This window comes from Meleagris gallopavo, chromosome 5, assembly GCF_905368555.1.
Source record: "Meleagris gallopavo chromosome 5, MGAL_WU_HG_1.1, whole genome shotgun sequence".
NCBI lineage: Eukaryota > Metazoa > Chordata > Aves > Galliformes > Phasianidae > Meleagris > Meleagris gallopavo.
The window spans coordinates 53,205,034-53,232,979 of record NC_139408.1 but is presented as its reverse complement, the minus strand read 5'-3'; the positions used below and the strand labels follow the sequence as shown (position 1 = coordinate 53,232,979).

At 42.0% G+C, this 27,946-nt stretch overlaps 1 protein-coding gene and 1 long non-coding RNA gene across 4 annotated transcripts in view; one reads left to right on the top strand and one right to left on the bottom strand.

Moving 5' to 3' along the window:
- The window catches only part of RHOJ (ras homolog family member J), a 51,537-nt gene that overhangs the window by 7,731 nt on the left and 15,860 nt on the right, over positions 1-27,946 (top strand). The gene's annotated exons all lie outside the window — the stretch shown is intronic.
- LOC104911264 (uncharacterized) lies at positions 34-16,344 on the bottom strand. 3 transcript variants are annotated; one of them, XR_014883775.1, is made up of 7 exons: positions 16,073-16,326; positions 15,233-15,412; positions 13,491-13,636; positions 8,869-9,417; positions 6,727-6,797; positions 4,644-6,539; positions 36-4,465 (listed from the first exon to the last, which is right to left on the bottom strand). It is a non-coding gene; the product is annotated as an uncharacterized LOC104911264 (long non-coding RNA). The 3 variants fall into 3 exon arrangements; XR_014883776.1 differs by having other exon boundaries at positions 34-4,465; positions 4,644-6,797; positions 13,384-13,636; positions 16,073-16,344; XR_014883774.1 differs by having other exon boundaries at positions 4,644-6,797; positions 16,073-16,332.

The following is a 27,946-nucleotide window of genomic DNA, read 5'->3' as shown; positions in this document are numbered from 1 at the left end:
AAAGTGACCTCTGGCTCTTGAAGGAGATCTCTACAGCTTGAACTAAACATTGCTGTCACTGTGTTGAAAGCAATAGTTTATTCAGTACATGTGGTCAACTATGTTCCCCAGGGGTCAAAACCACATAAAGGTGGTGTCATACCAGGCACCCATGGACAGCCAAGCACATGCTTTTCAACAGCAGATACTCCACATGAAGGGGAAAAAAAAAAACACCAAAAACATAGTAAGAATGTCTACACAATCAAAATTCCTAGACAAGTACAAACCTCTTCATTTCTGCAGGACATAGCAGTGTTTTAGTAAATGAGTCAGAGTTAAAATGGTTTACCTACTGATAAGCCAAGTCAAAATGCCTTTAGTTTCCATCTTATTTTCTCTTCTCTTCATAAACCATGAGACAGATCTCAGTGCCAGCAATGCTCGTCATTGCTACCATACATTGTTGTGTACATTTTGCTCTGCAGGTAGTGCCTTTCCTCTGGTCTAACTTTCCAGTTGCTAGGGCCAAGCCCAATGACATCATGGAAATGGCAAGGGATGAGGAAGAGCAAACATATTTCCTTCAATTGTTCTGTTCAGACAAAGCCATTAAACAATAATGACATCTCCTGTCAAATTATTATTTATCTTTTCAATGAAAAAATCCAAGTTATTTTATTTCTAGTCTGCTTGCTAGAGTGATAACTCACCAGCCTCTGGACAGACATCATATTCTTGTATCCCAACATACGGGTCTTCCAGTTATTGAATAAGATACTGAGGAATTAAAGATTTATAAATTGTGTCCTCACAATTTGTCAAAGAACCACTGAGATGAGGATGAGCTCCAGAGTGTATCTTTTAAGGGCCATTCACTTCTTTTTCCCAAAATAAGTTCTGGAAAAATAGGTTTTAAAATAATTTCTAATAATTAATTTATTTTATTTTTTTTTTTAAAGTGAATTTACCCTATTTAATGCAAAGAGTTATTTGTTATTCACACTCAGAGGCCTTTCACCCAAGACAAGCCATGCTACCAGCAGCTTTGGCTGAATACAGCTTTATGTGCAAATTCTACATATGCTAAAATGCTCAAGTACTATTAATCAGCCAGTGACTTTCCCATGTACCCAGGTGGACTGGAAACCTCTCTCAGAACTGAGTGAATCATTGCACTTCATTGCAATCCCATGCACTATCCATCATGTCTCTACAGTCTCAGAGACACAGCCAGGTGAGCATAGCATGAAGGAGGATCTGATAATACTGTCCAGCTCTGTGGTTGCTATCATATTTGGCTGAGAAGGATGCAGAACTCATTATGCAGTGATGGCTTTTCCTGAATACTTGCTCTGTAGAATGCACACTCATAAGTTTGCGACCACGAGCAATAACCTCCTCTTAAACAGATTTCACCGAGGGCAAAGAGAGTCATCATATGAGTAGGCAAGATGGCTTGGGAGGTACTGGTTGAGACAGGGCCATCTGCACTCTGCGGCAGATGTGGCACCAAATGGTGCCTTCAGCTCTCCCTACAGCCACGAAGTGCTTATCCCAGGAAAGAAGACACGAGGACCACGAGGGGCCACGTTACAGTTGGCACAATTTCTCAAACTTACTGTGAGTCCAGTGCACCAAAAAATCAGCAATGTGATTGCCCCAGGGTTACCTTTCTACCTCAGTTAGTGGCACAGCAATGACTCCATAAATATTTAAAGTGCTGACCCGTCTCAAGGGAAGAGAAGCCTGGAAAACTCATTCACTGACAGGAGAAGCACTAGGGAAAAAAAAAAAAAAAAAAGAGAAAAAAAAAAGAAAACTCCCAGAGGAGAGAGGGAGGCAGCTGTAAAAATATTCCCATACAGAATGGCACAGGAGGCACAGTCAGGACAGGGGTGGTTTGAGAGCAGGATGGGGAAGAGCACCGCAGTGCTGCATCCTTGCTCCTGGTTTGGGACAGTGTACAAGTCTATGATAGAAACAGCAATCCCTGTGATGAGACAGGAGCTAGCAGTTAGGCATCTGAAAGAGTTAAGAGCATAGGGGCTGGACAGAAAGGCCCTGTCACATTGCAGGAGGACGCCCGAGATGACTCACAAGAGTGAATTTCCAACCCCTGTAATTCTGAGGGGACAGAGGCCACGTCTTTTATTAAAGAGTCCTTGGCAAAGGCATTTAGATAGAACTTCGAAGTAATTATATTAACAGTATCTGCTAAAGCTCAGTTTCTGCAGACCTTATGGAAAGGAACTGCTTCAGTACTGAGTGGGAAAAACATACATTTTCAAACATAACATTAATTTTTCTCCCTTGGGAGATGGGACAAAAAGAGCATCTATTTACAAAATAATGCTGCTCCACTGAGAACAGACCATAAGGAAAATCCCATAAGGTTGGAAAATTTGCTTTAAGTTTATAAACTGTCCCATGCTCCAGTTCCAGAGCGGGCAGCCATCCAGATGTTCTGAGCAGCTCTGTCCTCAAAGGCCAAACCCTTCCCAACTCAGACGTTCTCTGTTTCTGAGCAGTCTCCCCAGTTCTGTTTCAGGACTGGCTGGTTGACCTCAGGGTGCTTTTCTCCAATAATTAGGCACAGAGCTGAGGTCCTTTCCTGACTTTTGGGGCCAGTTGCTTGAGATGCTTCTTATAATCAGAACCACAGTGGCAACAAGCAACAGAAACACAAAGACCTGATTTTTCATTTAAAAGGTGAGGCATTTCCACTGGGGAAATTCAGCTGTGGAACAAACTCTCTCTATTAAAATGCACTTCCTGAGAGTGTCTATTTTTTTGCTATAGAGTTCAAGAAATGGCTTGTAGAAGAAAGCAAGAGCCCTCTGGCTTAGAATCATAGGATCACTAAGGTTGGAAAGACCAATATGATCATCTAGTCCAGCCATTAACCCATCACAACCATAGCACTAAACCATGACAGTCAAGGTGACATCTACACTTTTCTTGAAAAATTTCAGGGACAGACTCTACCATCTCCCTGGGCAACCTGCTTGGCTCCATGTTTTCCATTCAAGACAAACAATAATGCTGATATTGACAGGTTGGGTTGTATGACCCCACTTCCCAGATGGCTCCATTTGAGCACACCAACTTCACTGAGGGTTCAAGATCTATCACCTACACAAACAGGTATTTTGTAATTGCATCTTTTTAATTAGCTAGAACTACCAAACACCTTCACTGCTATGTCAAAACACAAAGGGTGCTATAGAATTGTTTGTAATTTCTTTTCAGTGTAGCCTGTATTTTGCTTTCTGCAAAATTGCCATTAAAATTTTCAGTGAGAACATGAACAAAATCCAGGAGAGTATTTGTATGCTGTATTTAAACATTTAGAAAGAGTGCTGCTTTGCTTTGTTCTGTATATGTAACCAGTAAATCTCAGAAATCAAGTACAGTCCCCTTCATCTCATTGCCTGTTAGTTACTGCTGTGAATACTTAAAGCCTATTCCAGAAGTTCAAGGGAATAATATCTCTCATTAAAAAATATATTTGAAATACAGCTTCAAGAAAGTGATTTTCCATGAATACCATCCATGAAAACAGGATTGGACTCTACACTGAAGGGGCAGTTCATATTTCAAAAATATTCTGCTATTCTGCCAGAAACCAGGCCTAAGTCCAAGGAACTCCAAATTAGCTGATTTAGTTCATAATATCATTAGTATAGAGAAATTCCCTTGCCATGCTTAGAAATATTCTCTGATGGAGTTTGCCACTTGGATCTACCGGGAATTTACCTAAATCAGTCAGTTTGGTTGAAGTCCAGAGGGGTGAAGTTGATGTGGTTCCAGTTATTTTAATATTTTAGAGTGTTAAATGCATTTTCTTCCCTCTACTCTCCCTCCTGGGAAATGGCTAAAATGGTGAAATAATTCATTCTTCCATTATTTGAAGCGTATTTCCCAATTCATTTCTTTTCCTGTAAGAGCTGCTTGTAGCAATACCATAAGTCCTTCCTGATGCTACCAAGGAAGTAAGAAGCAACGGGGAGTACGAATACAGAGGTCCCAAATTTGCAGTATTGTTTGACAGAGGAAATCAATGCCAAGAAAATGGTGAAACAGGAATAACTTGTGTTGTCTCCATATGTTGCTCCCAACTGAGTTTCTTTCCCCCTGCTTCCTATTTAAATGTATGAACAGAAAAGATTGAAAAATGAGTCTTTAGACAATTTTGCAAGGAAAATCGTGTTTTGAGACTACACCCAGTAGGGTGGAAATTCCTGAGAACACAAGGGAATCTTGTCCCTGGGTGATAACATTCATGATACGTCATGGTGAGCTGCCTGAAACAATTTGTACAAAGACGTCTACAGAAGCACCTCATACTTTGCACAATGTTAAGTCACTCCACCTCTTGCTCTCCTTTCTGCTGTTGCCTCCATCTTTCAGAATGCATTGATGAATTGATTCTCTCTATTTTCCACACTGCTTGTTTTCCCCTCAAAGAATAGGGTCTTCCCACCTGAAGCATTAGAAAAGAGACAATTTCATTTTCCAAAGCGTGCAGCAAAGAGCATGGGGCTGGCCAGCACTAGGTGTAGGTCCCGCAGAGCCATCTATAAGCCAGCTGGGTCCAAACCCAAACCACAGACATTGCATGCATAGCAGCTGCCCCACAAGCACTTAGTGATAATTATTACCGTGTGGCTCTTCTGGTTTCCTAAAGTGCTGCTGAGCTGGTGAGGGCGGCAGCCGGCCAGGGCATGGGAGCAGATGTTTCTGCCTTCTCACGGATGTCAGCTCTGCCTGATGGAAAATGCCATCTGAGAAGAATTAAAACCAAAGAGCAGACAGACAGGGATTTGCAGCATGGTTGTGGGACTGCCGTGCAGTGACCACTATCTGTTGTAGAGTCCATCCAGCAGTCACCTCTTTCCTAGCCAACCTCTGCTACAGCATACCATGAAACATTATCTTAGCACTGCTTCTTGTGCATAAGCTACAGAAGGTCAAAAGTGCTAAGAAGCTGCATGAGAGACAAGAAAAGCTGAAAAAAAAATAGGAGAAAAGAACCGGATAAGTGTGGAAAATGGATGTACATTCATAGAGGATGAAGGGAAAAGGTATGCTTTAGAGAAGACAGTCTGGAAATAATGCATAGAAAATAAAAGTTATTTGTAAGTAATTGTAAGTTTTAGGGCATAAGATATCATTTTGAACTTCTAGGGTTAGCAAAGTTCGGGCCAAAGCATTTACAATGCTCGATCCCACCAGGAGAATATGCTGATTCATCAGCATTTTTTAAATACTTGGAAGGACAAAATTCTTAGGTCCAGGGCACCCTGGTTATTCCTGACAATGCAGCAAGAAAGACCTAAATTGAATACATAATATGTGAAGGTCTTGTTTTCATTCCATTGTAAAATGAAAACAAATTGTAAAACCTCAGAAGTTGTCACAAAGTTGAATTATCATCCCTCTGGCCAGTACTAGTTGGTTACTTTTATTATCCATTTTACAGGAATTGTATTGTAGTCATTATTTTTTAAAGGCAGATTTCCTCCCACTTCCTCTAAATGAAAAGTCTGTGTAACAAAGAAAAACATTCCAAGGAAAATGCCTCAAATAGTACAAGCTCAGGTGTGGTTTTACACTTCCTCAGTGTGAAGAGATGCAATGGTTGCAGGAAGAGGTTGTCAATTTCTGGCAAACAGAATGACAGTACAAGTCAAGTGGTTTGGAAAAGAGAGAAGTCTTAGAATTAAGTATCTATCATTGTGTCTTTAATCTTTCTGGGACATGCTACTTATAGAGTTGTTTTTTTTCTTCTCTCCTTTGATGACTTTTGTTATCACATTACTGCCTAGTAAATCCACGTTGTAATTAATAAGACCACATCTTCCCTCTATGAGACAGTACTCTGCACCTTTGAGGGATAGATACCCAATGTTTGTGTTACCAGTTCAAGGACTTCAACTGTGATGTGCAGTGGCTGTGGATGAAGATGTCTGTAGTCACATTCTGTTGATGCTGCATACAGATTACGCAGGAAATGTATGGGAGAGGACCTCTGAAATGTTCCGAATAATTTAGAAGGATATCATCACAGACAGGGAAATCAGGTTGTGTGCTTGTATTCTGATCTTTAAATACAACCTATATTCCAGCTTCTGAGCTCTCTTATGGTAGGGTCGCATGTTTTCAAGTTCCTTCTACATAGCTGAATTTCTATTAACTCTCATGATAACAAACCAAGCCACTGCTATCAGACAGACTCATCCATCAGCCAGAAGACAAAACAGTGTGCACTTACCAGGACCTCCTCAACAGAGGACCCCAAATCCCATTCCTAAAAATTACATTTGACCTAAACAAAATTCATTTGGGCTGTCTGAGGACCACTGAATTTAGCTTACCTATATGGGCAGCCCTTTCTTACCTGTTCCAGCTGCTAGGTAAGAATAGAAATAGAGCCATTAGAAGTAATGAGAAGGCATTACCAAGAGTCCAAATGGATTTGTTTCCTTAAGAGAGCTGAAAGCATATCCTGAAAGAGGCTGGCTTCATTCCCCAGTGAGTGTGGTGGGTGTGGGTACCTAAAATTAGACAGAGTTTTTACTAATTGTAAATATTTATGTCTATTGCCATCATACATAGCTTTTTTTTTTTTTTTTTGTCTGATGATATTCAGTATGATGAAATTGTGCTAAACATATTTTTATACTGAATAGAGAGGAAATAACAGATCCTTAAGAAATCCTTTTTAAGATTAGATATACTCACACAAAGTGCTGGGTTCATCTGGTTTTGGAAGACTCACAGAGCTGGGTACAAGCACATCTAAGTCAGGAAACCTTTGAAGTGAATGAATGTATTGCATAGAACATAAGGCCAGTAGTTAGATCAATAAAATAAATTAAAGAAGTAGACAATTTCCTTAATGCATTTCTGTGCAAACTCTTAAGCTTCAAGGAAATAAGAATGAAGGGATTTACGACACACAATAGATATTTTTTCAAGAACAAGTATCTATTTTCACCTTATATACTTCCAGGAGATGCAAGGAAATGTTCATATAATAATAATGGCCAAATTTTTTTTGTCAAAGACTTATCAGATTACAAAGAAGTCACATTTGGGAATTTTTTTCTTGGCTCGCTTTGTTATATTAATTTACAGAAGCAGTTAGAGAGTGTCTGTAGTTTCTGTTTTATGGAATTTTCCTCCAAATCATTTGCACTGATGCACATTGCTAAACAAAGGCAACGGTCCCAAAGCCATTCACCATCTCAGAGATGTAACCCCGCTAATTACAGGTGATAGCAAATGAGCTTAATTTTCCTCCATCTATTTTAATGGTGGGTACAGAAGAGAAGGAGATTGGTCAGCAGGGGAACACACATGGCATTTGGCATGGGGCAGGGTTATGGCAGCTCCACACCTCAATATGGGAGAGTGGGCAAAGAGCAACCACAAGTGCCAGGATGGCTGCTGATGAAATACAGCCCAGAGGAGAGGCAGGAGGAGATAAGAGGGTTTGAATGGGATGGAAAAGCCAAAAGTGCTGCCCCTCCTTTTCTCACAGCACAACAGCATTGAAAAATCTCCCATGTACCTCCTCAAACAAAGGCAACTCCACCATAATCCCGGTAAGGGCCAAAGTTCACCAGCAACAATGGCAGACAACAGAAACAGGAACCAGAAAGTCAGGGCAGATCAGGAAAAATAAACACTGATTTGAAAAATACGTGCAAAGACCAGAACAAACCTGGGCCTTTGCATTCACTTTGTACAATGGAGTCATTTAAGGTGTAGGAAAAATGTGGCTGCCTGGAAGACTTTTCTCCTTGTTTGGGTGCTTTGGAATGTGGGAGGATGGAAAATCTTCTCTTTCTCTTCCTTAAAACTTATGCTGGAGATTTTGAAGGCACCATGTGGAACTTGAGAGCCCATTCAAATCCTATCGCTGAGTTTTGAAAAGAAGGGTTCCTTGGAAAATCTCATGTCCTCATTTTTGTTCCAGTGTGGTTCAAATCCACTTATTCAGCTTCGTTGAAAGCTGAAGTTTGCTGGTTCCCCCATTGCTAATGTCATCGTCACTGACATCAGGGTCTCCTCTGCAGCACAGCAGAGCTCATCCCTCAGCACCCAACCCATTAGCTTATAAAAGACACTCATTACGTTCGGCTGTGAAAGGACAAGCACTACGCAGGGGTCTCAGTGTCAGAGACTCCTAATAGCCATAGACACATCAGAATTTTTGCCATTACCCATTTGGAGGGAAGACCACAAATTCCCTTTGGTCAGCAAAAAATATATGGTAATTGGGTGATGCTCACTGACACTGGGAGTGCAATGGATACACTCCAGATGTCTCTTCAACATCCGCTGGAATTTATATTCACCCACTGACAGATGGGAAACCTCAGTTCTGAAAAAAGACCTATGGGCTGAGTTTATAGTAAGGTGGCCAAGACCAGAATTTCTCACTATTTGTTTGTCATTTTGCTATTTCTAGAAATACCTCCCTCTGCCCTCTTGGAACACAAGGGTGTATATTTCCCAGACATGTAGCCAACTTCCAAAAAAAAATAATAATAATAATCTTAGTGTAGGAAGATGCAAGCCTACGGGAAATCAATACATCCAAAGGAACAGGACTGGAAAAAAATTCTGAAGAAACATTATTGTGGAGGAAAGCCAATTTGTTAGAATGAACACTGGCTGATGTGAGCTGCTCAAAAGGATACTCCTCTGATATTCTTCAAATTATTGTTTCAATTTGTTAAAGAATTACAAAGAGAATCATAAGCTTATGATAACAATTAATTGTGATTATTAATTTGTCTTCACTGAAAATTATAAAAATTAATTTGTCTTCACTGTTTTCCTATGTTTACAAGAAGACGAACATTTTTTCCATACCCAGATCGCATTATCGTTGGCTTCCTGAGTAGCAGTCCATCACTGACCATCATATCCTGGGAAACATCTGACTTTATCAATCTCTCTGTTCAACACAACAAGTCTGCTCGAAGAATGCAGGCTGCCCATGAGCACAGCAATCACAATTTGTCGTTTTAACAGGAGGAAAGGAATTTCAAGTTATATATAGGCATATATGTCCTATTGGTTTTCTCTTCTTAATTCGACCAGAGGATCTCAGCAGCAGTAGATCCATCTGTTTTCCAGAATTTATTCTTAAACTGGAAATCCAAAGATCCTCCTTGAACAGAGGAATGTTGCTTTTTAGAAAGGGCAGAGATTGTTCTAAAATCCTCTGAAAACCAATCCAAACCAGTCTTTTAGAGGTCCTCAGTGGTGTGGTATAAATCAGATTTAATCCTCACATCTTATCCATTTGCTCACTGACACCAGCTGGCCATTATTACTTCACACTCTGGAGGGTTCAAATGTTCATTGGTGCTCTGATTCTATGAGCTCTCATCACGAAGGGCAAGAGAGATTTTTGGGCTGTTTGGTCAGAAAAACACACGTCATATGAGAGCACAGCATCATAACGCACACACTGCCTAATGTTAAACAACTCACTGCACGCTATTGAATGCTTAAAAATAAAATGAATAACTGTTATTTCATATATTCATGATCACGAAAGCCCTGTGGACAGCAGGCATCACAGCAGTTAATAATAACTGCAGTTAATATAGAGGAGTGAGCTATACTAAATAAACATTAAGTTCAAGTGGATTGTCTCTTGTATGACCACAGTGATATATGAGAGTTCATCCAGTTTCATTTAAAAGCAAATTTTTTTCAATGCTCCCATTTAATTTGAAGGGAAACACTGGCGTGGGGAAAGTCACACAGCTGAGAGCAGGAATCAAGGCCAAATCATTGGTGTCATAGACCAAAGGTTCACCCACAAGCTGCCTCGCCACTTTGTGTTCACATCACTCCTGACTGTATTTTTCACCTGGAAGAGTTCAAGATCAAGCCATGTTTCCTTTGCCAAAATATTTCACAACCAGCCACATACAACATGATTATTCCTCTCTGTCTCAGAGTCTCTTCACATGCAGGGAATGAAATCTGGCCTGCTGAAGGCAATGTGCTCATTGTCATTGTCAGGATGAGGGCTTCATACCCTGCCCTAAAGCCTTTCCATCTGAGTCCATGCTCACATGGGTGATAGCAGAGACTGTTGAAGTCTGTCTTTATGAAAACAGCAGCAACACAGGATAAATGACCACATATCATGGCAAATATACATGCTTTTTGCCACTAACACCCACCCTCTACATCTACCTGCAAGAGTTCCTTCAGCCCCTATGCAGGTGCAAGCACATGATTGCCTCCATGCATGTATAGAAGCCCAGCCCTTTAAAAAGTCCCTTCCCATAAGTATGCTAACAGCCATCTTGGCTTAAACACTAATTAAAGATAAGCACACACTTGCATGTTTTGCTGAAACAACCCCAGAATGAGGAAAGTCTGAATTACGCAATATGAAAATAATACTCTCCATTTATTAAGCGCGTCTTGACAGTACATAAAATTCTGGAGCTTTCTTCTTGGCCAAATATTTCTCCCACTTCATACCATAGGTATGCTCCAATTATGCTGGGAGCAGAATGGCAATATTATGACTCACTTCATATTGTAGGCTGGAAGTATCATATTTTGTTCCAGAGAGAAACAGAATGTAGGCATAAGATTTAAAAGGCAGCTTTTTGTAAACTCCACTCCAGCCTGTGCTGTGCACCATCCAGTCCCTCTTTTCAGCTGTACTCATTTTTAAATTTATAATTGTGTTGAGAATAAAGCATGTCCCAATTAACTTACAGCAATGAGGAAGGGAGTTAAATGATTTTTTTGTGTTTTCTACCAAAACAACTCTCATGGCAGTAACTGCTGCCACACACTTTTGTCATCAATTCAGTGTTGTGTCTGTGCTGAAGCACTCAGACACAGATGAAATGATATTGTTCTTGTGCCTCATCAGGTCTCATTATAGACAACCAAAGCCTACAGAGAGTGGAAATGATCATCCTCCCACTTTGGTTCTGTGTGAACCAGGGCTTGCTCACCAAGGGTAGGCTAGGCTGAAGGTTTAGATATAACCATCTTCCAGTGTGGAAATGAAAAATTAATTTCTGGCATTAACAAATGATGTAAAGTCACTGTGCTATTTGGTATCAGCAAGTCTCATTCTTAAAATTTCAGTATTTTGTTTTCTGTGCAAGCTCAGACACCAGTAAGTTCCACAGGTCCCAGTAGAACTCAACTGGAAACCTTGAGAGGGCACCTGGCAATTCCTAATAAACATCACAGCATTAGAAACAAACCCTGGGGAGAAAACACCTTGAACCACAGCCTCTCTCACCAGGACCAAAGAATTTTTATATACGACTGCCATGTCTCAGAAATCGAAGTTCAAAGAATCATAAAATGTCCCAAATTGGAAGAGACTCCTGAAGATCATTGAGTCCAACCTCTGGCTCCACAAAGAACCACCCAAACCCTCTGTCTGAGAGCATTATCCATACATTCCTTGAACTCTGGCAGCCCAGGGCTGTGCCCCTTGCCCTGGCGCCTGTGCCATGTCCACCTCCCTCTGGTGAAGAACCTTTTCCTGATATCCAATCTCAGCTCCCCCTGTCACAGCTTCATGCCATTCCCTTGGGTTTTATCACCGGTCCTAAGCACCAATTGTGTTTTGCACTTGTGACTACCAAGACCCAGCAGCAGAACTCTGCAAGCAAAGCCAGCCTGCTTGGCTCTCTTTTGCCTTTTAAAGGTCAGTATCAGTATATTCGTCTGAAGCAGACAGAAATGATATAAAATGTTGGAGGTTCCCATACATCCAGGCCCCACTCAAGAATACACTTCCCTTCTGCAACTGAGATTTGATACCTGTGGTTTCCACTTAACCATCACAGCCCCCTGAGCACCCTCTGCAATCCTTAGCAAAAATCACTTATCCAAGAGAAGACAACAAGTTGGACAGCACTATCAGCCTCCAGACTGCCTGTAGCTTCTAGCCCAAAACCCTCATCAACCTTCCCAGCCCCTCAGCAGCCCCAGGCTGACTGTGATCAGCTGCACCTGATGCTTTTGGCTCAGGGATGCATTCCTCAGGGAAATTTTGAATCCCCTGTGGACCTGCTCCAAGCAGATATTTTTTCCCTTAGGGAATGAACAGTGCAGAATATAGGAAACTTCATTTCTAGGAAAAAATGTGCAGATGAAGGCTTAAAATTGCTGCTGATGTAGAAGCTGTTTTGTGACAGGTTCATTTTGCTTTTGGTGGCGATATCCATCCCAAAATAGCAGTGCCCATCTGACTGCAACCTGCATACCTCAAAGCAAGCACAGTGCTTGCAAGATGAGGTTGCACACAGCCCTGCCTCAGCATGGGGAAGGACACTGCAGGGTTAAAACAATGGGGCACAGGAATGGAAACATGTCCTGTACAAGCATGTGGGATTTGTATTACTCTGCATCAAGTCAGCTCAGTGCATTGTTCTGAAAGATATGCTGGAAATGGGAAATGTCCCCAAAAGTCACAAAAAATAAAATAGAGTGTTCAGAAAATACTGACTGTAGGGAAAATTTCAAATAGAGCAAGCGTCACAGGTGGGGATTTAGTGAAAAAAAAATGATGGAGATCAGCAGGATAATGGTCTGGAGGGACCAATGAGAGTCAGAATGGGAAGTCCAGGGCAGAAGAAGGCAACCTTTTATCCAAGTGCCATACACACACAATAGCCTAAATGACCTCCAACTGCCAAAATTTACAATGCCTTTTTTTTTTTTTTTTTTTTTTTTTTTTTCAGTAAAATACATAGATCTGTGTGGCAATTATAGTTCTGAGGTAGCTGCCCTGTGAAACTCATGGGGTACTGGTGTCACAGAGGCACTGTTCAGATGAATAATGTAAAGGGAGTGAATTCTCGTTCATAGCACTCCTTTACCTCCAGAACTCATGCTATCATCTGTTTTGATTCTTCTGATCTGGCTAAATAAGAGTATGAAATAATATTATTTAAATAATAAAAAAAGCCATTACACCTCAACATTCTGAAATGGTTGGGGAGTGTGCAGGCACAACAAAACACCCTTCACAGCATCGGTCCAGCTCCAGTTCAGTGAAAGGATCAAGCAGAGGGACATGTCTTTGATATCCTATTTGCTGTTGTTATAGACTCTGGTTTTCAGTTTTAAACCTTCTAATAGTGTAATAATGAGCTTTCCATTTCTTTGCTGACGTGGTTAATGCCTGCAGGCTATTGAGTTTAAAAGCCAAAACACACAGACATAGAAAATTTGCTTCAAGGTTGAAAAAATATATATCTTATTGGAAGGGTGGGATTTAATTTGCCTTTGTTCTCCCAACTCTCACATAAACAAACTCTCATATATCTTCCAGTGCAAGGCAAGGAAAATCAAAAGTGCCAGTTCTAACTGGAAACTTACTAGTCCCTGGTGGCTGACAGGCACACATGTGCAAGCTGCAAGGCTTGAAATTAAGGACTTGACTTCATGAAAAGTCCACATGCATCAGAGGAGAGATTGCCACTCACTGAAAGAGACGATGTGCATGGGGCCAGATCATGACAACTTCAGTTGTGTGGGCTAGCACTTGGCTGTCCTGGGTCTGCAGTCTTGTTCACAGTCAGTAAGTGCATCAGGATCTGGTGCAGGACAGTACTTCACGACCACGAAATAGCTGTAAAACAAAATAAAAAGAAAAAAAATAAAGGAGGATTTTTATTTTTGAAATAGTGATAATTATCAATATCGCTACATTGTAAGCATATAATCATACACTGAAACACGCATTCTGCCTTTGTAAAACATTTGCTGTAACTTCCTAACTACCAAAAGCAGCTGTTTGATAAAGCTAGGCGATAGCCCACACTGTCTGCTGCACTGTCTGCCTCCTCCCCTTCTGCCTTTGTATTTTCTTCCTCTCTCCTCATCTTCCTTATCAATTTTACAACTATAAGATATCACTGTCTGCTTCTAAGTATGAGAACTGGAAGCAATTCTGTCAAAATCAAACCTGGAGGAGGTAGATCTCTTCAAACTGAGAGGGACTCAAGCAGTCAGAGAAGGGATTAAAGCCAGCTTGAGTCAATGATCTTCATTACTGAGGCCAGAGCAGCAATGACAACAAGTATGGCAAGGTGCTGTTAACGTTGCTACTGAAAAGGAGAACAGAGAGCTGTAGTTTGCAATGTCTGTCTGAAAGTCTTTGGATGTGATTGTGTGCATATAGAGAGACACCTTAAAATACTTCCTTTTTTAAAGAAAGAAAAAGGGAAATACAGGATAGTAATTCTAGATCAAAATCAGTCCCAGTAAGGACACTAACAAAATACAAGGATAGTCATATCTATGACACACTTTACAGTAGATTCTGTTTTTCCATGTTTAGGACAAAATATAACAGATATTTATGCCTTCGCAAGATGTTACACATGAAAAACATGTGCAGACCTTTGATCTTGTAAAAAACAATTTATATCTAAATGTACAGGGTCAGATGGGTATGGGTATGGCAGCTCATGGTATTGCTACTTGAGTCACTGAATCACTGAAAAAAATATTATTAAAACAGACTCTTCCCAAGTTATCCAAGGGCTGGTTTCTGATTCTGGTGCTTGTTTTAAATGATGCTATGTTTTGATAGATAATAGAGAATCAAAAGCATAGATGAGATTCCAGAGAAGCACTGACCCCTTATCCAAAATAATGGAAAATTTTCAATAAATGCCAAGAGAGCATAGGGGAAGCTCATCACAATGCTTCTGCTGTCATAGCTTGCTCTGTTTTCCCAGGGACAGCTGATTGAGGGCTGTTCCACTGGAGGTGGAATTTCAATGAAGGACTTAACATTTTAGTAAGTAGGGACTGTAAGAAAAAGCTTGTGGAAGCAAAGCAGCCATATAAACCATATTTATGAAATTGCATTCAGGCCGTGCCTGGAAAGTACAATGCAGTCTTTTTGTATTAAAGATGTAAAGCTGGGTACAACAGAGCCATTTTCCTAACTATGTGCTATACAGTGGAAGCATTGGCTGGTTTTCATGTTCTGCAAAGCTCAGTCTCAGTAGATGGAGTCCCTGCAGTATCCCAGATGCAGGACGCACATGTCTGTGCACAGCCTACAGCCCAGAATCCCCTTTTCCAAACTGAAAATAAGGATTCACTTTCCCCAGCACTCAATACTTCTGAAGGCTTCTTTCTGCGGAACATTTTTTTTTTTTTTCCTAGCCCTACTTTTCTCGTCCACGTATGAGATAAGCAAAAACTCTCTCACCTGGGGTGATGCCAAGACATCCCAGCCAACAGGATTAGCAGCAAAATCTTCTCTCATCTCTACGTGCAGCCCGTGATCTCGCCTTCAAAGCAAGGGAGAACTCAACCCTGGTGCTCTGAGAGTTCCAATGTCCTGATGTTGGTTGTCATGTGCTGCTGGATCACATTAGCCATATGCTACCTAGATAGTCACAGGAGTGCCAGTCTATATTGGGCTGATATCTAACGAGTGCAAAACTGCTACAATTCATTAACAGGGCAGAATTCTCAGCGAGCATTTTCCTCTAGTCTGGCTGACCTCAAACACTGGTTCAAACATCTGACAAAGCTTAGCATTTCTTTTCCTAATGAAAGTTACAACTCTCAAAGCTTCTGCGCAAAGTATCTCTACAATCCTAAAGAAGGAACTCTGAAAGCAGAGCACAACAGAACGCAGAGGAGATAGACACACATACACATATACTAATTTACCTTGTCAGAATAAAAGGTAACACTTGTTACTGGACTATTATTACCCATCTTGCTGCATATGTTGTGAATTACAGCCAGTGTCAAGTTCAGACTAGAAAGAACCCAACAGCCAGTTCCTGCTTCCAGTGCAGCAACAGTACTTTTCCATTGACTCAGCGGGACTGAGCCCAAGAGATACTTAATAAAAGCTGCAATGGCAAAGAACAGAAAATATAACCCCTGTGATAGGCAGGGAATACTGGGCATATATGCAGAAATCACTGTATCAGAAGAGCAGGCCAGAATAATACTAAATTTGGTAGCAAGTTGCTGGGATTTCTTTACATTTTTAAGCTTGTGCAGCAAGGGCAGAAAAAGACAATTTACTTACATTCTGAGTGTGCTTAACAAACTGCTCCACTGTTTGCTGACATTTAACATCTTCAAATCTCGCGTTGAAGCTTGACCTTGGAAGGCATGGAAGTGAACATGCCTTTCAGGAACAGACGTCTCTTGAGAGCACAGCTCTGACATGGAGCACTGATATAAGGAAAAACAGCCTCTCCACCAGGACAAACTTCTGGGGCATTTTTTAGCAGCACTGTATTTAACAAAGAAGGCAGTTGTCTTTTGTCACTGAAAAGACTTGGGGTTACCAACCTCGTAGGAACTGTGTTCACTAAGTTCCCATCACCACCAAGAAAAAGCTTGAGTGCACATACACCACAGGTCCCAGGCTCTAAAACTAACCACTCAGCTATTATTTAATGTTCGTTTTGCCATTAGAAAGATCTGATTGAAATTCAAGATTCAGTTAAACAATTTTTTTTAATTTTTGGGTGACTCATTCAATTTTGGATTCACCAAGATTCGGTGCATATGCAGTAGAGCGGGACCTATGCAAATCCCATGGATTTCTGAGTATTTCCATCCAAAGTTTCTCCTGTATCTGGCTGGTGTCTAGCTGATTGAAGCCAAGGATTTTACAGAAATAGCTGGGCCCAGGGAAGTAGTGGAGTCACTGTTCCTGGAGGTATTCAAGAAACATGACGGTATGGCACTGGTTAGCAAGCACGGTGGGGATGGGCTGGGCTTAGACTTGATTATCTTAATGGTCTTTTCTAATCTTAATGATTCTACAAAAATTTGGACCCTGATGATTGGTAACAAAGTAGATTATAGTGGGCTGAAAGAGTGAGAATGGCTGGAAAAAAACTGAAAATTTGAAACATTTACCCAATACTTGGTAACCAACAAGAAAGTGACAGAAGTGTCAAAAGTCACCTGTGTGTTATAGTTTCTGGTGAAAATTAATGGACACATGGATTAAAATCATCCAGCTGCCTTTCAAAACCCCACACTAAGACCCCATCCAGCAAAATCTCAGGCAAACAGATGCTTTACAACCCTGTGTGTGCTTCCTCTGTAATCCGAGGGGTTCTGCAAGAACACAAGTCCACACATGTCCAGCCACAAGATTAGTGCCAAAGTGCTTAGCAGTGGAACCTTACCAGATTTATTTATTTTTTTAGCTCTTTTTGCATCAACGCTGGCTTCTAAGCATTTTTTATGATTTGAGAGTAAGTGGCGTTTGAAGACACCAGAGACCTTTTTGCAGGCAGTACAACACAGCCAGCCATGTATACCCACTGCATCCCTTCTGACAAATGCTCTCTTCTCAGAGCCTTGTGCAAGGCAAGAGTGTGCCTGTCAGATGTGTTTCGTTGTCTTTTTACCCTCCTGTCAGCTGTTTGCAAGTCCCCCTGTGCAACTAACCTTCCTTGGTCCCTGCAGAAAGCAGTTTGCAGATGATCTCAATGCAGCCTCTGGTGTCACAGGAGGAAGACGACATTGTACATCTTTCACCCAGCACCAAAGGGTGCTCTTGTTTCTTTCCAAGGCCTGCAACAAAGAAACCTGATATTTTATGAGTATTTCCTAAGCTCTGTAACATGAGTCCTGCAGACCCCTGGGCTAGAAGCTGCAGGGCCTCAATATCTTTCTTGTAGTGAGGAGCCCAAAACTGAACACAGCCTTCAAGGTGCAGCCTCAGCAGTGCTGAGAACAGAGAGACCATCATCTCACTGTTCCTGCTGGCTGCACTATTTCTGATACAATCCAGGATGCCATTGGCCTTCTTGGCCATCTGGGCACACTGCTGACTCACATTCAGCCAAGCATCAGCCAACACACACAGAACTTTTTCTTCCGCACAGCTTTCCAGCCACTCTGCCCCAAGCCTGTAGCACTGTATGGTGTTGTTGTGGCCAAAGTGCAGTACCTGACACTTGGTCTTGTTGAGCCTCTACAATTGGCCTCAGCCCATCAATCCAGCCTAAAACAAGAACTAGGTGCTGCAGTGTGAATGTGCAGCATATAGCCAAGTGTGGTGCAGTGGGCCTGAGCACGGCTGGTGCTTGCAAAGCACACATCAGAGCATGGAGGATGCAGGATGTGAGCAGAGCTCATCTGACTCAGGCAAGGATGCTCCTCCCCTCCAGGGAACAGTGTGGGTCAGGGTGTAACCAACCGCACAAGCAAGATGAATGCTGATGACAAGTCCATGAGGAATTTGATGGGGGGAAATGAGACAGCAGTAATTGAGGAGAAACCTCAATGGGATTTTACAGGGTTTTTCCTGGTAATATTTTGAACTGAGAATAAACCCAGTGGAAGTGTCCCCTCTCCTCCTCTGTATCCACATCCTTGTGAGCAAGGACCCCAGAGCAGCAGTGGGAGCAAGGTCAGCCTCTATCACTGCACAGGAGAAAGACAACATTTCAGACACAATGATACAACATTCCTGGAAGAAAAAAATGCCACCGACTCAGAAATAATCGGCCTCTGGCCCCAGGCTGTGATTTGCACAGACACATCACAGATCCTTGCCAAGCAGCTGCTTTGGATTCCCTGCAAGAACCCACTTACAGGCAGAGGCCAGCAGCACAGGTCAGCTATTAAATGATGCTTTTGACTCTTCATTGACCTGCAGAGCTGTGGATCTTCTAATAAGTAGATTAGAGACAGCTTATCTTTTTATATTAGGTAAGTGTAAAGGCAATACAAAATTTTACTAAAAATTGTGTGTGGGGAAACCAGCACTAGAATACTTTACCTTACACACTGCAGCACCAGGGTGACCTGCTGCATGACTCTCAGGATGGCAGGAGGTGCACCAGTGCCTGAATACTTAGGGCAAGGCATCATTCAGTCCCTCTCAGTGATACAATGCAGAATCTCACTGTGTGTCGACCAGAGACAGAATTAAAAACAGATAGCAAAGACAGAAGTATGGCAAGCTAAGAGGGAAACAGTTCAAGATTATATGCCAAGCATCAGTGTTTGCCATATGAGCCTCCACAGTGAAGCATGCCAGTTTGCATCAGACCAGACTCAACACTGCTGGGGCAATGAAACTGCCAAAACCTGCTGTGTGCATCACCATCAGCCAGACAGCTCTGTCCATCCCGCTCCACACTGAGCTGCTGTGTCACATACCTCCACTACATCTCTGCTGTATCCATTCAGTTCAGGCAGAGGGATTTCCATTGAGATATGCACTGTGTGGCACAGCTATGCCAGCTGGCAGGGGAAAGTTCTGTGATGCGAGAAGTCTGCAACTCTACCTTCGCCCTCAGCTTTTCCACTCTCCTCCAAATCATGGTTCTGATTCACAAGAATCCTGAATCCTTATATATGTCAACAGTCACTCAATCACCTCCCATGGCCACCTCAAGCTCCAACCTATTTAAGTCAACTCCAAGGATGAAACAACCCAGGAAGCCACACCCAGACTTATGTTTTTAAACACTCATTCTCCAAGAGGACCAGGGAGCACTTAGATCTATGTTTATATTACACAAAAAGAGCTGCCCATTTGTTCCAGTATCCTTGCAAGAACCTTAGCAAAATGAAATTCAGCCCTTTCACTCTGCTATGTTTTTCAAGCCAGAAAAAGCCCATCTCCCCATGAGTATTCTTAGAGTTATTTAATAACGTAGGTATAGCTTCCAGATACTGCAGCTTGCTTTTTGGCTATGATGGTAAATGCTGAGAAAATAACAACAGACAAAGAGGCTGTATGCCAGAGGGGAAATAAATGAACAACAAATTTGATTTGTACAGTAGGAGAGGACAGTAATTGTAGCGCATCCATTGCAGTAAAAATTTGATGTATGCAAGAGATCAAATTCTTTTGCTCTAAGCATACGAAGGGAGGAAAAAAGGGCTTAGGCTGAAAGCACAATTCCAACAAACTGGATAATTGTGGCCCCATTTACATACGTGTGCAGGTGCAGACTGAGCTCAGGCACCATCTGTGGAAAATGTCACTTGGCCAAGAAACACACAACAAAAAACACACACACAAAGTGTGCTGCTGGCAAGTTGCAATAGAAAAGCATCCTCTGCACTCTATGCCGTGTGGTGGGCTCTGGAGAGGGATATGTATACTATTTATTGTCCCACATCACGGAACATTCATTGCAGCACCGGGTCGGCATGGGCACAGGCAGAGCTCATCTCCCTGCAGCCACTGAGCCTCTAGCACTTCCATAGACTCTATTTTAACCAAAGTCCTGAAGACTTTGGGTGGGATTATGCTTGATTTTGCATTGGTGGTGTTGGTGTTTAGGAAAAGTTTTACCTTCAGACTTTTATGGTTTGCTCATTAGGCAGAGGTGGAAGTGCCACGATGCTGGGCCTGGAACAGAGGCACTGAGCAGCAACTGCACTGCCTTCCTGCTGCCCATCATCCCATGAGGCTGAGGTTGCACAGCCTGATCCTTGCAGATGCTCCCTGCCTGGTTACACACAGCCTACAGCCAAAGTGAGGCACCGCTTCATGCACTGGTTTTGTCCTCTTTCCACTTGGACAGGAGCTCTGGATAATCTTGAGACCTGTGAAAAAGGCAAAGTGCACTAGGTGAAAGCAGCTGAGCTTATTCTATCTTCTGTGCTTTCTAGAGTGAAAATTCACCTGCTTTACCCAGCCTTAGGCTGAAAAAGACAGAAAAGCACAGAGAAAAGAGAAAAGGTCCTTTGTTCAAAGCACTAAAAATACCAGCACATAATGCAAAAGTCATGGTTTTTTGTTTTTTTTTTTTCCTCTCAACAGTGTCTTCAGATTGTAGGCCAAAGTTCTGTGGTCCACACTTACTTCCTCTTTCCTTCCACTTTGCTTTGCCACAAGCCATAGCAAGCACACAATGCAGTCACTAATTGCAGACCAGTGCACCCCATTGTATCAGAGCCAGCAGACAGACAGACAGACATGTCCCAAATAGAGATGGTGCTTCCTCCACCCATATAAGCAGCATTAGAGAGGGTCTAAAACCAGCATCAACCTGCCCCATGTACCTCCATCCCAGTGCAACTTCATGGTTGTGTTCCTTACTCAACTCATGTGAGTTTGCAGGGAGCACACAGAGATATCCTTCATAATGCCAATCTGAGGCAACTAAAAAGGCTTCAGAAATTGAGCTTAGAGGTGTCTGAATTGATCCCTGCTTTGCTTAACCTGGCAGCTTAACACCTTGGTTGCTCTTTCTGAAGGAATTTCTGGGAATCCATCAGACTCTGACAGGACAGAAACTGGAAGAATAGGTTATCTGATGTTCTGACACCAGAAGTGCTGGGTGTAGGGCGTTATTGCCCTGGATGACAGCTCAGAAGATCAGAGAATCATAGAATATACTAAGTTGGAAGGGATCCACAAGGATCATCGAGCCCAATGCGTGGCTCAACAGAGCAGCACCCAAAAGCAAAATCCAATGTCTGAGAGCAGTGCCCAACACACCTTAATTCTGGCAGACTGGGGCTGTGCCTGGGCAGCCTGTTCCAGTGCCCGACTACACTCTCAGTGTAGAACCTTTTCCTTATAACCAACCTGAAGCTGTGGGCCGTGCACCCGTGACAGTCTCAGGCTGCTCGCTTGGCCCCAAGGAGCTGCATCACCTCTGGGCACTCCACTTCCCCTGCTGTGAAACAGGAAATTTTCCTTCTCCACCTTCATTGTTAGCATGTTTGCTCTGCAGAGCCAGGCTGGTCTCTGCCCCTGTGTTTGCACAGGCCTGATACAATGGAATCATGATCCTAGGTGTTGCCGTCATAAAAATAGAAGCAGAGAACAATGTCTTCTTTAAAAACAAGGCTTTCATGTCTCTAGCTGTGTAAAATGTGCTGCTTAAAATCCATTCACTGTGCTAGCCAGCACTCAAATCAAAGGCGCAATTCACATCATGCTTGGTAATAATTTGCAGAAAGTAGCTATAGATTTTCTACCTGGATTAATTTCCCTTTTATTTGCAACATTCTCTGATTTTTCTTCAAAGTCCCTTTATTCTGAAGTCAGATCTGATCCCCATTAGTGTCGCTTTCATGTAAGCAAAGAACTGTGTCAACTTTTCTGATACAGATTAAAGCCCCAGAAAACAAGGGGGGATGGAGGGGGGAGCTGGGGTATGGTTCTCAGGAGGGCAATGTGAAACAGAAAAAAAATTGCCAGGCATTGTGTGGAAAACTATCTTTCAGAATGCCTGCTTTAAGAACTCTCTATTTCAGTCAATTATTAAGCAAATACAGTTTTCAATAATGATAGATGGAAAATAAATAATGTTCCTGGCGGATGAAAGAACAATTTGTAGAGAAGCCAGATTTCCTACAGGCTAATATTATTTTTTCTACCTGAGGTATATGCAGCTATGCTGTATTTTGCTGATGAGGTTCTTTTTTGTTTAAGGGAACAGAGGAAATGTTACAAAAATAATCATTTCGCCACAAATTTCCTCTCTTCTGGAACTGAAGTGACCATCACTTTTTAAAATAAAGCCATTTAACAGCAATTTACATAAAAATATACAGCACTTGTTTCAAAATTCATTCACTTAACTTTTCCAACCAGAAGACATTATGATGGATGTTCCTCCCAACCAAAAGCCATTCCTCTGAGCTCAGCAAAGCTGCCTCTGATATTCACAAGGCAGAAGAAAAGGTGAATGAAGCCTAATAAATTTTTTCAAGAGTAAATACAGTCTAAGCAGGGTTACAGCCAACAGGGAGTGCAGGATATTCCTGGAAACTCAGCTCAGTTGAAGCATACGATTCAAAAGTAGTATTGAAGCACGGAATGATTAATAGAATGATTAGATGCATTAATTCTAACCTAAGGGAAGTTTAAAGAGCAGAAATTCCTGCCTCTTGAAAAAGCTGCGCATTTCAGAATTCATTTTTTAAAAGAGGCTAAGAAATATAAAACGTGCATAAGAGAAAACTTTCTGCAAATCATCATAGAATCATAAAATGGTTTGGGTTGGAAGGGACCCCAAGAATCATCAATCTCCAACCCCCTGCCACAGGCAGGGCCAACAATCTCCATATCTAATATTAGACCAGGCTGCCCAGGTCTGCCAACCTGGCTTTGAACAGCTCCAGTGATGGGGCATCCACAATAAGTAAAATGAATAAGTAAATAATTGAGTCTGCTGGAAAAGCAGAGCTGCTTCACTTCAGGATTTGAAAATCAAAAGGGTGCTCACACCAATCCATGTCAGCCTTAGTTGTAATGCATTTGCAACTACCCTCAAAATTTTGTCCCAACGTCTTTAGCTGAAAATTCCTGTCCAGCTCTATGTGGGAATTTGGATTATTTTTTCTGTTCAAAGGACAAAATGTTCCTGCCCCAGATCAACCAGCCCCGTTAGCCTCTTCCTCTTTTGCAAGACCAACTCAGTCTGAAAAGTCTCCAAATTATCCCACAGATGTATGTGGGGTTTAAAGTGCCCTTCTCAGGTCATGGGAACTGCTCAGATAGCTGTGGGTGCCCCATCCCTGGAGCTGCATAGGACCCTTTGCCCCAACCAGGTCCCTCCCAACCGAAGCTATTTTATGCCTCTATGATCACATCCTGTCCCACCTTCTGCTTCAAATGAATGCAAGTCATGCAAAAAAAAGGTTAAGGATCTCATAGGCTCAGGTTGGCACTCACCTTCTCTCCCTCTCACAGAGGGTTAAGACCTGGCATCTCCGCCATCTGCATTGGTTGCTTTTCCTACATTACAATCAGTTCATTGTCCGCAGTGGCTGCCACAGGGAGAGGAAAGTGGTAGGCTTCTCAGCAGGACGTAGAGAAAGCATAAACAATGTTCAAAACCTCCATGGTAGCTGAGAAAAAAAATATACATAATCTCCTAACTTCAGGTTTTCTTATCAGAAAGTTTGAATATTTCTAAGATTTCTGCTTACGGTGTTTAACATTTCTGCTTCCTCAGTCATATAAACATTAGAGCTGCTGGACAAATATCGGGCTGATCTCAAGCTGTAGGAGAAATAGCATCTGAAGTTGGGTACCTGGGGCTGAGCACAATTTTTATTTCCTGATGTTCTTTCTGGGAAAGGCAAAGCAGCATCTTTTGCGATGGCCCTCTATGGGCCCAGGAGCTTGCTTTTCAAGTTGTTTCAAACAATTTGTATTTGCTCTAATACCCGGCTGCTGTGGGAAATATGTTCCTGACACCTTCTGTGTACAATTAGATTTTCCTTGTCTTCTAGCTTTGGCATCTGTAGATTTTCTTGAGGAAAAGATGGGAAGGGTATGGAGGACAAGACAAATAAAGGAGGCTGAGTGGAGGCCTCACGGTGGTCTACAGCTCTTCACAGGAAGCAGAGTAGCCCAAGGGAATGGCATGGAGCTGCATCAGGGGAGGGCCAGGTGGGGATTAAGGAAAGGCTGCCCAGGGCAGTGGGCTCAGCCCTGAATGTCAGAGCTCAGTGAGCTGGGACACCACTCTGAGACATAGGGTTTGGGTTGTGATATGTGGAGCCAGGACTTGGACTCAGTGATCTTCATGGGTCTCTTCCAACATGTGATATTCTATGATTCTACACAGAGAAGCCATTTTTCCCTTGAAGCACATCCAACAGCTGAAGTGGCATGTCTCCATCTCCTACACCCAGCTTCCAGAACACATCCATCTTAGCTCCATGCCCCTCATTCCTTGGCTGTTCTACCACGATTACCGATACTGACTAATGTGGGATGACCAGCACAGACTGTCTGCCCAAGAGGCTCCTTGGCCACACTCAGCCAGGAATGCTTCAGGAATGCTAGAAGAAAAAGAATCTCCTCAGTTTGTCAGCCTCAAAAAATGCAATCCACTGAAGTTATAGATGCTGAGGATTAAAATGCCTTTACTTAAGTTTTTCTCAGCAAGTGCTAAGGACCTCTGTTAAGTTCAGGGCATAGGGTCTTCTGCCAGTATAAGTCACAGTGAAATAGCTGCTCTGTCATCTAAGAGTCAGCTCACAGTGAGGACAACCTGGCCATTGCAGAGCAGAGATTTGGTGTCTTTCCATGAGCATTATCTGCTCTCACTGCCATCTAATGAGACCGTGACAGATCACCACTGCTTTTAAGGAGACAATGTAGTGTTTGCTTCTCCAGGTTGCTTCTCTCTCCTTTCTGGACAAAAAAAATAATAATAATGAATAGATAGATAAATAAATCTCCCTCTAATCCTCCAGCAGTGCAAGAAGAGAAGCAGTAGAGAACTGCTTGGATTCCACCAACCACACAAACAACTTCTGTAATTATTTTGAAAAATAACCTATGTAATGCCTGGGCACATTTCAGTGAGATTTGTCTCGTTTTGCCACTGATCTTCCATTTATTCCAGTGCTGCTTATGAAGTCTCATGTTCCTTTGATAACACTTGATAAAGACTCCCTTTGTTCCAACCTTTTCTCTCTGGAGAAAGAGTCACACTCCTTGCTGTACTCACCATACTCATAACATCTCTGTTAAGAGACTCTAAATACATTCTTCACTGAATTGGGTTTCAATAAAGAGCTCCTTTAAAGAGTCTTGACTGACTCCATCTGTGTTAAAATAAATGAAAACGCCTTAGCATCTGTTCAGGTCTGGTCAGCACAGCTAGTTAAAACATTAATAAGAGTATTCTTATTATCAGTAGCTCTTTATCTCAGCACTACAATAGCCTTTGCTATTGACTTGAGCTATAATCCTAGTTCCAGCAAAACATATTCCTAGACATTGTGCTATGGTGATGGAAGCTTAAAAATATTTAGAAGAGCTAAAAAATATAGATATAGATAATAATCTACATTCTGCCTTTCAGTTTTTGGATAGGCTCATGCTACAGTCACAGTCAAAATTTTCTTCTCTCACTCATCCCAATGCCACAAACAACCACATGATATCACAAAGGGCACTTCCCTTCCATCAGGGTTAGGATGATATCCTGTGTTCTTCATTGTTTAGAAATGATCATAATATTTTTCATAATATGTTCAGGGTCTATCTATTTACATTACTTAATGCTATACCGTGCCTCTAAGGTTCGCTTGGATTTAGAGCTATTACTTTCAGGAAAGAGTAAAAAGACCCTTAACTACAGTATAATTGAAATGCGCACAACAGAGTCTATTTGTCTGCAAATTGAGTGCATTTACTTAGGCAGTTATTATTAATTTCTAACCTGGGAGCAGAACTGCCTTCCATGGGGACAGATGATGGTGCACAGTGAGCTGAACTACTCAGGAAGCACCTCCCAGCCTGCTGCTGTGCACAACCCTGTGTTTAAGACTGAATGAAACCTAACAAAATACTTATAGATGCAATGTCAGTTTTTCTCAATTCCCCAAGCACTATAATCAGGGTAGTCTTTTCCATTTAAAAGAGCTTTGCACAACAATGAGCTTCCAAGAGCTCCCTCAGTACAGTAATACTGGAAGAACTGGGCACAGCTTTCCTTGCAGAGACCCCAAGGCTCCTTGGACTCTGCTATCAACAAAGCTGAATTTGACCAAGGATTGATCAGCAGAGCAGTAACTCGATGAAACACATGGCAAATCCTCCAGTGCTGATTTTACAGACGGTGAGGTCAGTGATTCCAATAAATCAACTTCATTCACACTGTCTATAAATAAGTAACATCCCAAAGTGGGAAGAAGCTGGCTCATGTTTTAGTGTTGTGCTTGTTCTGAAAGCTTTGGGAATTTCCATTTTCATTCAGTCATTTCTGGACCAGATGCACTCTACTTGATCTTCTTAATCCACTTCCACTGCTTTTGTGTTCTTTGTCATGTAGACTGGCCAACACTAAAGTCTGTCTTCTCAATATACTTTGAAAGATTTGCAGCACTTCATATCAGCTGTTTGAATAAAAATGATTAGTGGACAGGTACCTCTCTTCTGCTAGCTTTCTCTACACAGCGAATGCCCAGCTGTGGAGAGCTGCAGGCAAGATATAAATCTCTGGCCTCTATCTTCTCAAGATGCTAAAAAACACAAAGTAAATCATAAATCGTTTGTGAGATGACACTGTCTGGATGCATCTATTCCTGTTGCAGAATGGGACAACAGAGCTGTCACTTGGTACCAGTCTGTGTTTCCAAATCAGCTGCAATGCAGGTCAGGATTGGGCATTTTCCCACTAATTCCACTCGAATTTCTCACTAATTCCAATATTTCACAGTGTTCAAGGGGTGGGCAGGAGTGCCCATTGTTACACGTCTTGCTGTTGTCTCTGCTCATCCCTAATTATGAGAGAGCTGAGAGAAATTGCAGCCTGAGGAGAAGTGCAGTGCCTAGATGCCTGAAATGGAAACTTTGAACGCATTTCAATATTGCATCTCAGATGCTTCCAAAACATCATGCTCCAAAAGCTTGTCCCTGCATAGTCAATCCCAGTCTCTCACAAATCTTTAACATTGTCTTCCATACTATGAGAACTCTGTGTGACCCCATGTGGCTATTTGCCTCCTGCCTTGAGAAGCTTCATTGGGCATCTGAGTCAGTCTCCAGGTTTTCCATGCAAACACAGAGTAAAAAGAATATAATCAGAGCAATTACATCAGAAGGCAAGAATGAATTCGCTTTGGGCTAAAGAAAAGCAAACACTACTGCAAGGCTCGTTAAGTAATGAGAATAATCAGCCAATGCAAGCTTTAGGTCAGCAACTGAGGAAAGACGGGTAGGAATAGCAAAGTCATGTTACCACTGGCTAAATCATTAAGGAAACCATTGCTAAGACCTCAGTGTCTCATCTCACTGACTACTTGAGTAGGAATCTGGAGAAGAGCTACAGGGATGGTATGAGAACAAGAAAAATACCCTGTAGGAAGACACCAGATAAGCTATTCAGAGCAGAATGAATGATGCTGCAAATCCTATCCAACTTTAAAATCACTAAACATCTGTGGGCTACAGACAAAGCAGTGAATTCCTCACCACCTCATTAGACCAAGA